Source organism: Nipponia nippon, unplaced genomic scaffold, assembly GCF_047370975.1.
Source record: "Nipponia nippon isolate SJK-2023a ecotype South Korea unplaced genomic scaffold, ASM4737097v1 scaffold_11, whole genome shotgun sequence".
In the NCBI taxonomy this organism is placed as follows: domain Eukaryota; kingdom Metazoa; phylum Chordata; class Aves; order Pelecaniformes; family Threskiornithidae; genus Nipponia; species Nipponia nippon.
Genome location: NW_028262302.1, coordinates 32,533,989 through 32,549,709, shown reverse-complemented (window position 1 = coordinate 32,549,709; position 15,721 = coordinate 32,533,989). Strand labels below are relative to the sequence as shown.

General features: G+C 55.0%; 1 long non-coding RNA gene across 3 annotated transcripts; it reads right to left on the bottom strand.

The window, feature by feature from the left end:
• Positions 1-10,303: 10,303 nt before the first annotated feature.
• On the bottom strand, positions 10,304-11,505 carry LOC148056958 (uncharacterized). Of its 3 annotated transcripts, none has more exons than XR_015702204.1 (3): positions 11,214-11,505; positions 10,618-10,713; positions 10,304-10,519 (listed from the first exon to the last, which is right to left on the bottom strand). It is a non-coding gene; the product is annotated as an uncharacterized LOC148056958 (long non-coding RNA). The 3 variants fall into 3 exon arrangements; XR_015702206.1 differs by having other exon boundaries at positions 10,618-10,716; positions 11,243-11,505; XR_015702205.1 differs by having other exon boundaries at positions 11,243-11,505.
• Between the last annotated feature and the right edge of the window lie 4,216 nt (positions 11,506-15,721).

Genomic DNA, 15,721 nt, shown 5'->3' with positions numbered 1-15,721 from the left:
CCCGCGGCTAAGCTCCACCCCAAGACAGTGCGCAGGCGTGGTCTCCAGGGGCGGGGCCTGTCGCTAGGGGTGGTGCCCTTCCCCTGCCCGGGGGCATCCAGGGGCGGGGCCCGGCGCTAGGGGCGGGGCCGCTCCACACCAGGACCGGGGCATTCGGCGGGGCGGGGCTGCAGCGGAGGCGGACGCCGCGGGGCGGGGCTGCAGCGGAGGCGGACGCGGCAGTGCTAGCAGCGGCAAGCGCCTCCCGTGCGGCGAGAGCGGCGCTTCCTTACCGGGAGGCAGCAACGGCTGCGGCGGCAGCACCCCGCGGCCACCGCGCTGTCGCATGCCCGTTACCGGCCACCGGCACCGGCGACCACGGGGACGCCACCGCCCCTGCGCGGCTCCCGCCCTGCAGTACCCGCTTTTGGCCGCCAGGCGGCAGCACCACACCAAGCCCGGCGCTCCGACCGCGCCCCGCGGGGAGAAAGGACTCGCCCCCCGGCCCGCCTGGGGCCGCCCGCAGCCGCCGCCGCCGCCGCCGCCTTACGGGGGGGCGGGGGGTGTCACAAGCCTCGCCCTTCTCTGCCCCTGCTCCCGCTCACAGCCCACGCAGCCACAGCCATCGCCTCGCCACCAAAAAGCACCCAAGCGGCTCGAGCATTTCAGTCCTCTGCACTTGACAGCTTGCAGCGGCTGCTGGCCCTTTCTCTCCGCGCCCCCCACCCCAGCACCCAGCCGGGGGACGCAGCACAGGGAACCTGGTCAATACCTTTGCCTTGCCTCGGCTTTTTTGCCCCCAGAAAAAGCCCCCGGGAGTGCTGGATTCATCTGCATGTGGCATCAGGGGTGGGAGAGTGACACCAGCGAGTCAACAGACCCTGGAGAGATTTTAGTAAAAAAAATAAAAAGATCAGAACCAGAAGGGTAAAACTGAGAAAATTCACGGATTGAGATAAAACCAGTTCAACAACCACAGCCACCATTACAGAAAAGAGGAAAACTAAAAATCTAAGAGAAAAACAAAAGCCAATGCAGACAAGCCATACAAATGAAAACAATTGCTCACCACCAAGCGACTGATGCTCCGCCAGTCCCTGAGCCGCAGCCCCCCGCCAGCCTCCCCCCTCATTTTATGGCTGGACGTGACGCACACGGTGCGGGATGTCCCCTTGGTCGGCCAGGGTCCGCTGCCCCAGCCCCCTCCCCTCCCAGCTCTCTGTGCCCCCGCCTGCTCGCCGGCGGGGCAGGGTGAGGAGCAGAAAGGGCCTTGACTCTGTGCAAGTGCTGCTCGGTGACTAAAACATCCCTGCGTGTGTTATCAACACTTTTTCCAGCACAAATCCAAAACACAGGGGCAGGGAGAGTGGGATGGGAGCAGGGTGCAGGTGGTGTCTTGCGGAAACAGTAATTTTCCAATTAGCAAAACTGCTAACTGCTTGTGCCTTGGGAACGGAATTTGGGAGGGAGCTCAAAGAGATGAAAGTGTTTGTGTAAGTAACAAACTGTGGGCAACTAACGGCTCCAGCCTTGAGGAAGAGCTCACAGACCGATAAAAGGGAGCATCTCGGCACCAAAGACTGGACGGTGGCCAGAGAAGCGTGAAGTTTGATCAAACTGCAGAAAGTGGGTGAAAGGTAAACGTGGCGAGGGGAGATCGTGACCGCCGACTCAATTCAGGACCGAAAAGACTTGCCCCCCCACCTGAAAGGAGCACGCCTGCTAATTTACATAGCAAGCGAGGCTAATTTAAGTACAGCAAACCAATAGTGTATGAAATGTTAATCACCAGCCGATAAGTGTAAATTTAGGCAGGTTTATACCGATCTTGTAACCTGACAAATACACTGCCGGTTTGTGTGAGGGTGTGCCTGACTTGTGGGAAATCGCCAAGCACCCAGCTTTGCGCAGACCTGAAATAAGTGATCAATGTCTCTCCTGAGTGGGTGGTTATTGGGCCGTTGCACACCGGGCAAAGGATCCGCCTTTCGGACAAGAGTTTTGGCGACCACGGTGGGACAGCCGTGAAGCCTTGCCTTGCCCAGAGCGACTCGCCGGCCACCAGAGGGGAGAAGCTGTTCTTCGGATTCCAGCGTGCGCCGACCTGTTTGTTCGGGGACTCTGCGAGTGCTCTCCCTGTCCGGAGCGGGCAAGCGACTCAAAGGTGCAGCGCGTAAATTAGAGACACTGTAAGGGGAGCTGTATAAACGGTAAAAGTACGAGTTATTCGTGAACGCTTGACAGTGATGACTGGAGTGCCTGAAAAAGGGGATAAGACCATTCTTTTTGGGTAAAAATATGGGAGCGGGACAAGGGGCAGGAAAGTCTGCTGAACCTCCCCTTTGCTCTCTGTTAGGATACATCCTGCAATACCGGAATAAGTTTGGTGGGGATCCCCTAAGTAGAAGAAAGTTAAAAGAATACTGCAGTCAATGGTGGCCGATGTATAAATTGGATGATGGGGAAAAATGGCCGGATATGAGAACTCTGAATTATAATACTATTTTGCAGCTGGTTATTTTGTAGAAGGCAGGATAAATGGGATGAAATACGTGGATTTGTTCTTTTCTTTAAGAAATGATTATAAGACAACAAGAAAATGCAAATTGTTGGTATCTGATTCAAATGTCTTGATGACGGAGTATAAAAATAAATTGCCTCGGTGTTGTTCTGCTTCTAGCATTGGGAAAAGGTGTTTGAAAGTGGAAGCTGGAGAAGAGGATGCGCAGCTGATGGTGTCCCCGGGAAGGGAAGGGGACAGTGTTGGTGGCAGGGAGAGAAGCAGCGAAGGACGTGAGTCCCATTGTGGGCAGAAGTCGGGCGCAGCAGAACCCAGTAATTCGGGCTCCGTTGCGCCAGACGGTAGGACCGGACGGAACGCCTGTCTCTGTTACAGTACCTTTTTCAGCCTCAGAGTTAATGAATTGGAAGGAGTCTGCTGGGTCATATCGGGAAAATCCGGAAAAAATGTATCGGTCCTTTAAATTGATAATTGAAAATCATAACCCGGATTGGAAAGATATGCAGGTGTTGCTTAATACTTTATTTCTCCCTGAGGAGAAGAGAATGGTGTTAGGAAAAGCTCCAGAGGACAATATGAGGTTAAATACCAGGGGCGGTCCGGGTCATTTTATGCCAATACAAGAACCAGATTGGGATCAGAATATTAGTGCGGACAGACTGATGATCAAAAGGTATCAGCAGTTAATTTTGTATGGGGTAAAGCAGGGGGTACCTAGACCCAAAAATCTTGCAAAGTTGTATCAGGTGGTTCAGAGTAAAAATGAAGACCCTTCTGCTTTCTATGAGAGGCTGTGTGAAACTGCTAGAAAATGGATGGATTTGAATCCGGATGATGAAGCAAATGGGAGGATGTTCAGTATGGTGTTTATTGGGCAGTCGGTGCAGGATATAAAGAGACTGTTACGGAAAGTCGATGGGGACAGGGGTATGTCAATAACTGGGATGAGAGAGAAAGAAAAGAGAAACAGAATAGAATGCGCCCTCACACTGCCCAGCCCCGACGCGGCTCGGCGCCCGGCCCCGCACCGGCGCGGTGCCCCCCCGCCGCCCGGCTCCGGACCGGCGCGGCGCCCCCCCCACCGCCCGGCTCCGGACCGGCGCGGCCCCCGCCCGACTCCGGGCTGATCTCGCCACCGGCCCCGACCCGGCGCGCCCCCCCTCGCCCGGCTCCGGGAAGCCCCGCCCGCCCGGCTCCCACACGGCACCGCACCCTCCCCGCTCCGTGCCTCCCGCCGGCCCGGCCGCTCCCCCCCCAGGCACCGCCGCCCTCCTCGGGGCTTCCCCGCTCACCTCCTCCCTGCCTGCAGCCGCAGCCCAACGACCGCTCCGCTCCGCTCCGCCCCGGGCTCACGCTGGCCCCTCCGCGGGGGGAAGCTGCGCCCACCGCGCGATGCCCGCCCGCCCGCGACGCACCGCGCATGGTCTGGGAGGAATTCCAGTTTAATCTCTGTGGGCTGGACGACCTTCTGTATCATCCAGGGGACTTCTCGTTTCACCTCTATGCTCTGGAGGGCCTTCTCGATGGTCTGGGTGGACTTTCGGTGTCATCTCCATGGTCTGCGGAGCCGCCCTATACTCCGGGAGGACTTCCGCTTGCATCTCGATGGTCTGGAGGCCATTCAGAAGCAAAGGGGTTATGGGAGGGGGGGAGCAGGGGAGCGGGGGCACGAGACCGGAGGGCAGGGGACGCGGGGGGCGCGTCACGGGGCAAAAAAAACCCCGCACGGGGGGAAAAAACCTTGTGTGTGGGGACGTTTGGGTGGAGAGCACTTGGGAGGGCGCAGAGACAGGCAGAGGAGGACGGGGGGCAGGAGACGGACACGGACGGACAGCGGCTGTGTGTGGGTAGAAAGGTGCACGGGGGGACACGGGTGGGGATGACCTACACCAGGGGGTCTGCCCGGCATAATCCACAGCAGATAACTCACCTGGGATAAGCCGCAACGGATATTCCGCTCCGGAGAAGGAATCCACGCCAGATAATCCCCAGCAATGCCCCTCAAACTGCCAGCGGTTCACCCCAAATTTGGCCCAAATTGGTGCGGGTTTTGCGTTTGGGTTTTTTGGTTTGTTGGCTTGTTTTTTTGTTGTTGTTCTTTTTTGTTTTGTTTTATTTTTTCTTTTACATCATACAAAACTTGGGGGTTTCTGCTTTTCCAGAATATTCACTTCTGGGGTTTTCCGGCGCTTTTCCACATCATAACAACAGGTCACTTTTGGTTTTCTGCGTTAAAATGTGGGGGGTGGGGGGTGGGGGTGTGTGCTTGCTTTCCAGCTGCACAAATCCAGGCAGATTCGGCTTTCCTGGGAGCCCCAAACCGTGTTGCTCTTGGATATCTTGCTCTTGGACTTGGATATTTTGACACTTTGGTATCTTAGACTTCGGTATCTACTTACAATTCTCTCTATTTAGACTTAGTTATCTGTTTACACTTCCATAGAACCTTTACTTCCATTACACAGACGACCTACTTTGGCTTACTCGGTGACACACGGTAAGCGTAGATACCTCTACCTATCCAGACTTTCTTCTGTTTTAAATTCCTTCATCTACATCATCTCTTTTTGCGTTTTAAACTCCTTTATTTCTTCACATATAGACAAGTTCTTTTTTATTTTAAAACCCTATCTATCTCCATTTAGATTTTTTAATAATTTCTAGAACGTAGCAGGTACAGGTTTGTATTTTGAAATCCTTTTCTCTCTCTCTCTCTATAGAAATGAATATTATTTTTCAATATATATATATATATATAAAGGCGAGAGATTTTCCTCTACTGCAATGCCTCGCACCCGTATTTCCAGTTTTTAACATTTTTAATCACACACACACACGAGTTTTCAGGCATTTTGGGGCTGTGACCCCCCCTCCTCTGGGGGGGAACCTCCCCGTGACACCTTCATCCCCCACTCACCTGCTCCTCTGTTTCATCATCACACCCCCCGCCCCCAGGGACGTTGGGGTGCCCCAAATGACATCATCACCCCCCAGGCCCCTCCAACACTTTTTCATCACCCCCCCAAAAAAGGCACAAAACAAGGAAAACAGCCCCGACCGGCAGCTCGCTACTTTAATAATGCCGTTTACATATGTAGGCGCCCCCCGAAAAGGGGAGCTCCGCCAGAGAAATAAAATGGGGGCAGCCCCCCCCAGCCCCTGTCCCGCAAGCCGGCGGCTGCCCCACGCCGCGGGGGGAGCCTGCCAGGGGACGGTGACGCACCTCTCGCTCAGGCTCGGCTCTGCCGTGCTCCCCCTCCGTTCCCGCGCTGGGACGGGCTCCCCGGGGCAGCGAACCTCCCCGCTCCCTCTTGGCCCGGGGCTCTCCCCACCAGACAGCCCTCGCTGACGCACCCGCGGGGCACCCGCCGGAGACAGAGCCAGGAGCCTCCAGGCACGGGGCCGGCCCCTTACCCTCGGGACGCTTCACGACCGGCAGGCCAACCTGGGCCGGGGGGGACCTAGCGAGCATCACGAGACGCCTGCAACGAGACACCTGAAAAACAAAAATCCCAAGCGATATTTCCGCATGGGAAAAAAATAGCACAGCAGCGAGTAGAGGAATTCAGTCAGAGCAAGGGAGAGGAGAGCAGTTGAGCTCAAGGAGGATTCGAGGTAAGCAGGTCAGCTCAAAACACAAGACGTCCTTTAAAAGCTAGAGCGACCTGAACGCTTCCAATCAGCATGAAGACTAACCGGTACGATTCCAAACACGTTCTGCGCGTAAAAGTACGCGCTCTTGCCGGCGTTGGAAAACGTCTCACCCCTTCCTTACGGCACGGCTGCAGGGAGACAACCCTGCGAGGCTGCAGGACAAGGGCGTACCGCAATCAGAATCTACGCTTACAGATCCGCCGCAACAGCTACGGCCCTCGCGCTCCTGCGCATCTTGCTGGCTCGGTCGATAAAGCTGGAAGCGAAGCGTGACGCTTTCGAGGGTAAAAGGAAAACCAGAGGACAAATCGCAGCAATTCGCTTCCTACTAAAAAAGCTGTGCGTGTGCTTACAGACATCCAATAAAAATACTTCTACTGGAGAAGGGCTGGATTTTCCTTTTGCGTTAATTTAACTTGCACAGCTGTGAATCGATACCAGCAGATTATCTGTCTCCAAGATACGCAGTTATCATTTGACCAGGGGTTTTTTGCGCCTTACGTCATTAGGAGCGACATCTGGCCAGCCGCGCTGCCCGAGAGAGATGCTACTGAACTGCCAGGGAAACGCACCCTTGAAAGCCAGACAGAAAGAAAAGTACTTCAGAGCACTCCGTCAAACGAGCGGGGGGGGGGGGGGAAACCCGTAACGTTCAGTTGCCTCTCCTGGTCAACGTTTAGAACAAATACCTAACGGCTCAAATACACCTAAGCAATTGTACGCCACAGCTAGTTGGCAGTTAAAGTTGAAACAACGCCACAGCTAGTTGGCAGTTGCAGATGAAACAATGCAAGGCAGTTTGTATAGACAATTTTAACTTTTTTTTTCTTCCTAAAGTTACATCTAGGGTAGAAAAATCAGTGAGAGAAGAGATCCCCCATACGGTTTTACTTTGCGGGCGGAATCCAATCCCCGGGGCTGCAATGCCTAAGGCTACCAGAAAGGACCGGCAGATTTGCTAACGCTTTTGGCTGCACCGAAGCACGCAGAGGAACGCGTGTTGATGACATCTCGGCTGTTGCACCTGAGAACCAGCGATGCCATCGACTTCCGGAAGACGTGCTGTGCTCGGCTCTTTGGAAGCAAACGGACTTTTCTTTCTTTTTTTTTTTTTTTTTTTTCTTTTTTTTTTTTTTTAAGAGAGCGGAAAGTCTCGCTGCTGCTGACTTCTACTGCCAAGCGCATCATCTCTGAAGATCCCCACTCTGATGGGGAGTTCATAAAACACAACTTCTTTGAATGAGAAAGACTTCCATTCTGGAAAATCTCTTTCCAACTGAAGTAAGAAACCACACGCTGTAGGTTAAGGAAAAAGGACGCTGCTGAAGCAGTAACTCACCGAAACCACGTCAGGACTCGCTGTCGCTACTTACAAGGCTGGCAATGCTTCCCGGGAAAGCGACGCCGATTCCTCCTCTTTTGTCCACGTCTCTCCTTGGACCTGGATCGCTTTTAGTATGGGTGCCAGTATCTCAGTAAGCTTTTCAAGTACTACTGTAAGATATTTTCAAAACTTACTGACTGAAAAAGCACACAACAGACGATCCCTCAGAAACATCTGTAACGCAACGCTTCCCGGACACGTCCGCGCTTTAAGCTACGACGGCAAGATAAGCAGGGCTCAAGAAACGCCATGCCGATGAGGCGACGCGTTCGAGACCCTCGGGAGGCTTACCGAGGGGCCCCATGATCACCAAGAGCTACGGAAACATCAAGACCCGAGAAAGCCAGGGTACGAGACACAGAAGACAGACTACGCAAAAGCAGAACACACAGACACAGGATGGAACCGCCCTGCCCAGCCAACGTCAGCAGCGTGCTAAGAACAGTAACCCGGTCCTTTTCCCTTCCCAAAGGAGACTGCTCCTGGACAGGCCTCTCCCCGACACCAACTTTATAACCCCTCCCTGCAATTCCTATCCTTGATACCTCCTCAGCCCTGACCCTGCAACTGAGCTTTCAGAGGGCCAGGGATCTGAATCCACCCTCAAAAAAGAAAAAAAGAAAACCACCACACACCGAACTAGAACATTCCTGCACTCACTCAGTTCTTCTTCATCATCTCAAAAAAAACCAAAAAACAAAAAACAAAAAAACCCAAAACCTCCCAACCCAAAAACCCACAGCACACTAACAAACTAAAACACAGTGCTGGTATTCAGCATCGGTCTGGTTACTGCCAACCGCTTCTGCGACACCCTCCTCCTCAAAAGCACCGCACCGCTCTGCTCCCCTGCTCCACGCCTGTTCTCAAGAAAGATGCTGCGGCTGTCGCTCGGTGCGCCTAGGATGCCAGGAGACACAAAGTTCCCGTGGCGCTCGGGTGAAATAGCCAGCCCCGTGTGCCTCCCCTCTACCACCCAGCTCACCTCAACTTCTCAGCCGATTCTCAAGGCAGCCAGCACAGCTCCCACAAAACCAAACGGGAAATGATTAACCAACATGCCATTTCATACTTTACTATTAAATGACGACCCGGCTGACAACCACCTCGCCTCCTCCAGCCGCTCCTCAGCGGGAAGCTACGCCCCCTCCGAGGCTGTTAAAAGGGAGGACCCTAAGGAAAGAGAACAACTCCTTGAAAACTAAAGACAGGGAACGGGATAAAAGCAAAAAACTTCAATAATGACGGGAATTAGGGCAACAAAGAGAAAAAAATGAAAACCGGGGACAATGAACTAAAAGAGAGACGTAGGAAGACAATTGAAAAAGCAAAGGTACTAATAGAGACAAGGAAGAATTAAAAAAGGGAAACGGCAAACGGAATACAAGTAGACAGAAGCTTTTGTCGTGGTTTAACCCCAGCCAGCAGCTAAGCACCACACAGCCGCTACGGGGGAGAAAATTGGAAGGGTGGAAGTCAGAACACTCGTGGGTTAAAGGAAGAACAGTTGAACAATTGAAGGAAAAGACAACAGAATAGTAGTAATAGTACTAGTAGTAATAATAATAAACCAATAACAGTATACAAAGCAAGCGATTCACTCTACAGGTGCTCACCACTCGCCGACCGATGCCAAGCACGTCCCCGAGCAGCGATCGCTGGCTCCTGGCCAACGACCCCCCGTTTCCCTACCGAGCGTGACGTCACACGGGAGGGAATAGCGCTTCGGCCGGTGCGGGTCAGCTGAGCTGGCTGTGGCGCCTCCCAGCTTCTGGCGCACCGGGCAGAGCACGGGAAGCTGAAAGGTCCTTGAGCGGTCTAAGCGCTACTTAGCGACAAACAAAACGTCAGTGCGTTACCAACATTGTTCTCATCCTAAATCCAAACCGCAGCACTGTGCCAGCTACTAGGAAGAACCTTAACTCTCTGCCAGCCGAAAGCAGGAGGCTTTGAACAGCAAGGGCGATGGAAGAAATAAGGAAAAACTTAATCAATAGTGACAGGGAGCTCCCTCGGAGAAGGAAAATTTAGAAAGCGAGGGCACTAAGGGAAGAGAAGAAACAATTAAACCCAACTAAACCCCAAGGGGAAAAGTCAACATAGAACACTGAAAAAGCAACAGGGATTAGGGAAATAAATGGGAAAATTAAAAAACAGGACAGCGAACTAAAGGGACAGAGAAGGAAAATTCAAAAAATGAGGGCCCTAAGGAAAGACAAGAAAGAATTAAAACATAAATACAGGGGAATAAAGGCAGCAAAGAGGACAACAGGAGACAGGAGAGTGCTTAAAGGAAGCGGCGATTAAGAACATCAGGAATTGATTTAAAAACCCGCATCGGTGAACTAAAACGGAGACGGAAAAAACGGAAAAAGATAGAAAATTATTTTTGAATCATTTATATAATACAGCAGATATAGGTTTGTATTTGGAAATCCTTCTTTATATATATATATATATATGAATTCTGTATATATACATATGAATATTATTTTTCTATATATATAATATATATAAAGGCGAGAGATTTTTCTCTACTGCAATGCCTCACACCCATATTTCCAGTTTTGAACGTTTTTAATCACACACACGAATTTTCGAGGCCGATTCCTCCTCTTTTGTCCACGTCTCTCCTTGGACCTGGCTCGCTTTTAGTACGGACGCTAGTATCTCAGTAAGCTTTTCAAGTACTACTCTAAGGTATTTTCAAAACTTATTGACTGAAAAAGCACACAGTTTCTATGACGAAAACAAAGCCTGTTTCTTCTGAACGCCTGAACTCTCACAAACGGCGTCTTTCCTCTTTTAGGATGCAACTATTTTCCCCGATATCATTTCCTAGTAAGCGCACAGAAACAGAAGATTGCGCTTTCAGGAAGGCAAAATAAACGGAGGGAAGTCGGCTTTGCACAGGCAGAACACGCTCCAGCGCAGACCTTCTTTTCCTTTTAGGATCTGCGTTACAATAGTTCCTAGAAAAACTACAGAAGGAAGGAGAGCTGGCGCATTCTTGACGTTAACTTTGAAGTCCATGCTACAAGCGCCTTAGGAAAAACGCGGACACGCATCGCGGACGCACCTTGTACTCGCAGACCGCTACGCAGCCTTTCCGTCCGTCTTGCGCTTTCACGGCAGAAGAAAGGGCGACCACGGTGAAACGGCGGCAGCTGACACTCTGCTGAGAGAGGAAAAAAAACCTGTAGCATAAAGCTGGGGAGGAGTCCCAAGCTGCCCGGTTTTGTGAAGTCTTGCGAAGGCTACAGCCGAGCAAAGGAAAAAATAGCCGTTTGGAACATAGTGCCAAACAACATTCGGCAATAAAACTCGGAGGCGTTTGACACGCGCCCATTTTTTGGTAACTTGCTATTTGCTTCCTGTTATCGTTGTTCTTCCTTCAGAACCTCTACTTGGAGCCAACTTCTTTGCTACCGGTTCAAGCGTTTCCCTTCCTGGTATTACTAGCACACGGGCCCAGGCAAGTCCCTGAACTGCTCTTCCGAACTTCTCCAAACGACAATTACAGCCACAAAAGAGGACTTCAAGAGAGGAAAAGGAGAGGCCGGGCAGCAAAAGAGCTCTGCAGGCTGCCACCAGTCAACATTCCACTCTTTTTTTTTCTTTTTTTCTTTTAAATCCACCCCCCGCCCCCAAATACAAACAAAAAAACCCCATGACCTTGTATTTTTTTTCCTTTGGGAGCTCACCCCTGTCTCAGCACAGTGTCCTCCACAGAGCAGGAAGCGCAGACGATCTGTATCCCGATTTGCACGCGACGAATCCGTGTTCAGAAGAAATAGGCCAGATCTGTAAGACCGGTGTTATTTTGGGGGTTTTAACAATCACAACGCAATTGCATCGACCGACGCGTTTGTGAGAAAACTCCTTAACTTCTAAACGTAGCACCTCCTTGGGTAAAAAAACGTGTGCGAGACTGAAAAAAAGGGATGATTCAGAGCTCCCGCTCACGATGGAGCCGTGGCGAAAGGAAGGAAAGTGAAGACAAACAGCAGCAACAGGAAGTGAAATTCGGCTTTAATTCTAGGCACGTGCTTAAGAGACTCTCCAAGCCCACACCTCAATCCTAGGAGCGACTAGCCCTTTTCTGGAAGGACAAACTTTGTTACTTCAAAGTCCTAGACCGAAGGCTCCACGGAACAGAACGTGCACCGAGCCACAGGCCACCGTGCCATCAACGCTCTGATGGCAAAGAAAAACCAAGGAAAACTAAAGTTTAAAGATCGGTTTCCATCGCGTTTCATTCCTTACGTTTCCACTGGCACCTAGGTGCTCCAAAATGAACTCTACTGACCCCGCATGTTACTAACAATTTAGTTCTGCGTATCAAAACAACAGGCTAGTTCCAGCTCGCCCATCAAAGTAGCACGACCGACCAGAAGAGAAACACCGGACCCTAAAGAAGGGAACAGGCAGCTCTTCATTTCTCCTAGAGGAAAGTCTGTTCTTTTGCCCGGAAGGCAAACAGCCGAAACTGCCAAGGGAGCACTGCAGGAACGCGGCGCGCTCTCTCAGCTGCAATTTGTCATCGGCTTTTCGGCACGGGCAGCGGCTTTGCCTTTCCTCTGGCTTTGATGTGGTGCCCCTGGAGCGTCCTTGACCCGGCAAGGGTTTCTCCCCGCTCCCGCAGCCCCAGACACGTGATTACCTGAGCGCTGAGCGGAATCACCCACGCGGGATTTTCTTCCCGGGACGCAGAAAGTGACGCTGGGAAAGGAGGAGGCAAAAAAGGAAGCGGTTTGTCCGGCAGCCACGGCCCTAGAAACTACACCTCCCGGCATGCCCCGGGGAACCAACGTGGCCGACCAAAAGCCCCGGATGCCGCGAGACGCAACCCTCCGTGCTTTGGGACCCTGCGTGGACACCGTTCCCCCCGCCACCGCTGCACGTGGAAGCCCCGCCGAGCCCCCAGCGTGGCTCCGGGCAGCCCCCGCCACCGGCTGCAGCCGGCCCCCCACGACCGGCGCCGACCCGGCGCCCTCCCACTGCCCAGCCCCGACGCGGTGCCCCCCCGCCGCCCTGCCCCAGACTGGCGCGGCGCCTGCCCGGCCCCGGCGCGGCGCCGCTCGGCACGGAAGCCCCCCGCCGCCCGGCTCCGGACCGGCGTGGCCCCCGCCCGACTCCGGGCTGACCTCGCCACCGGCCCCGACCCGACGCGCCCCCCCGCCGCCCGGCCCCGGGAAGCCCCACCCGGCCGGCTCCCACACGGCACCGCACCCTCCCCGCTCCGTGCCTCCCGCCGGCCCGGCCGCTCCCCCCCCAGGCACCGCCGCCCTCCTCGGGACTTTCCCCGCTCACCTCCTCCCTGTCTGCAGCCGCAGCCCAACGACCCCTCCGCTCCGCCCCGGGCTCACGCTGGCCCCTCCGCGGGGGGAAGCTGCGCCCACCGCGTGATGCCCGCCCGCGACGCACCGCGCATGGTCTGGGAGGAATTCCAGTTTAATCTCTGTGGGCTGGACGACCTTCTGTATCATCCAGGGGACTTCTCGTTTCACCTCTATGCTCTGGAGGGCCTTCTCGATGGTCTGGGTGGACTTTCGGTGTCATCTCCATGGTCTGCGGAGCCGCCCTATACTCCGGGAGGACTTCCGCTTGCATCTCGATGGTCTGGAGGACAGTCTTTAGCATCTGGGAGGACTTTCTGTCTCCTCTCTATGGTCTGGAGGACCTTCTCGATGGTCTGGGTGGACTTTCGGTGTCATCTCCATGGTCTGCGGAGCCGCCCTATACTCCGGGAGGACTTCCTCTTGCATCTCTATCATCTGAAGGACAGTCTTTCGCATCTGGGATGACTTTCTGTCTCCTCTCTATGGTCTGGAGGACCTTCTCCATGGTCTGGGTGGACTTTTGGTGTCATCTCCATGGTCTGCGGAGCCGCCCTATACTCCGGGAGGACTTCCGGTTGCATCTCGATGGTCTGAAGGACAGTCTTTAGAATCTGGGACGACTTTCTGTCTTATCTCTATGGTCTGGACGACCTTCTCTGTGATCCGGGAGGACTGTGTCGGCCATTTTGGTGGTTTGGACGAGTTATTTTTTTGCCGGGGGGGGGTTGTTTTTTTAAGCTTTTGTGTGCTCTGTGCAGCCCCAGCCCGACGACCGCTCCGCTCCGCCCCGGGCTCCCGCTGGCCCCTCCGCGGGGGGAAGCTCCACCCACGGCGCGATGCCCGCCCCCGATGCACCTCGCATGTGCTGGCGAAGCTCCGCCCCCCCCAGCGGCAAACCCCGCCCTCTGCAGCCAAGCTCTGCCCTGCACACAGCACGCATGCGCCGGTGAAGCTACGCCCCCTCGGCAAAGCTCCGCCCTCCCATGGCAAAGCTTCGCCCCCCCGCAGCAAAGCTCCGCCCCTGAGACAGCGCGCATGCGCAGACAAAGCTCCGCCTTTCACATCAAAGCTCCGCCCCCACGGCAAAGCTCCGCCCCAAGACAGCGCACATGTGCCGGTTAAGCTCCGCCCTCACACGGCAAGCTCCGCCCACCCGCGGCAAAGCCCCGCCCTTCAGAGCAAAGCACCGCCCGCCTCGGCAAGGCTCCGCCCCCGAGACAGCACGCATGTGCCGGTGAAGCTCCGCCCTCACACGGCAAAGCTCCGCCTTACCACCGCTAGGCTCCGCCCCCCGCAGCTAAGCTCCACCCCAACACAGTGCGCAGGCGTGGTCTCCAGGGGCGGGGCCCGTCGCTAGGGGTGGTGCCCTTCCCCTGCCCGGGGGCATCCAGGGGCGGGGCCCGTCGCTAGGGGCGGGGCCGCTCCACACCAGGACCGGGGCATTTGGCGGGGCGGGGCTGCAGCGGAGGCGGACGCGGCAGTGCTAGCAGCGGCAAGCGCCTCCCGTGCGGCGAGAGCGGCGCTTCCTTACCGGGAGGCAGCAACGGCTGCGGCGGCAGCACCCCGCGGCCACCGCGCTGTCGCATGCCCGTTACCGGCCACCGGCACCGGCGACCACGGGGACGCCACCGCCCCTGCGCGGCTCCCGCCCTGCAGTACCCGCTTTTGGCCGCCAGGCGGCAGCACCACACCAAGCCCGGCGCTCCGACCGCGCCCCGCGGGGAGAAAGGACTCGCCCCCCGGCCCGCCTGGGGCCGCCCGCAGCCGCCGCCGCCGCCGCCGCCTTACGGGGGGGCGGGGGGTGTCACAAGCCTCGCCCTTCTCTGCCCCTGCTCCCGCTCACAGCCCACGCAGCCACAGCCATCGCCTCGCCACCAAAAAGCACCCAAGCGGCTCGAGCATTTCAGTCCTCTGCACTTGACAGCTTGCAGCGGCTGCTGGCCCTTTCTCTCCGCGCCCCCCACCCCAGCACCCAGCCGGGGGACGCAGCACAGGGAACCTGGTCAATACCTTTGCCTCGCCTCGGCTTTTTTGCCCCCAGAAAAAGCCCCCGGGAGCGCTGGATTCATCTGCATGTGGCATCAGGGGTGGGAGAGTGACACCAGCGAGTCAACAGACCCTGGAGAGATTTTAGTAAAAAAAATAAAAAGATCAGAACCAGAAGGGTAAAACTGAGAAAATTCACGGATTGAGATAAAACCAGTTCAACAACCACAGCCACCATTACAGAAAAGAGGAAAACTAAAAATCTAAGAGAAAAACAAAAGCCAATGCAGACAAGCCATACAAATGAAAACAATTGCTCACCACCAAGCGACTGATGCTCCGCCAGTCCCTGAGCCGCAGCCCCCCGCCAGCCTCCCCCCTCATTTTATGGCTGGACGTGACGCACACGGTGCGGGATGTCCCCTTGGTCGGCCAGGGTCCGCTGTCCCAGCCCCCTCCCCTCCCAGCTTTCTGTGCCCCCGCCTGCTCGCCGGCGGGGCAGGGTGAGGAGCAGAAAGGGCCTTGACTCTGTGCAAGTGCTGCTCGGTGACTAAAACATCCCTGTGTGTTATCAACACTTTTTCCAGCACAAATCCAAAACACAGGGGCAGGGAGAGTGGGATGGGAGCAGGGTGCAGGTGGTGTCTTCTGGAAACAGTAATTTTCCAATTAGCAAAACTGCTAACTGCTTGTGCCTTGGGAACGGAATTTGGGAGGGAGCTCAAAGAGATGAAAGTGTTTGTGTAAGTAACAAACTGTGGGCAACTAACGGCTCCAGCCTTGAGGAAGAGCTCACAGACCGATAAAAGGGAGCATCTTGGCACCAAAGACTGGACAGTGGCCAGAGAAGCGTGA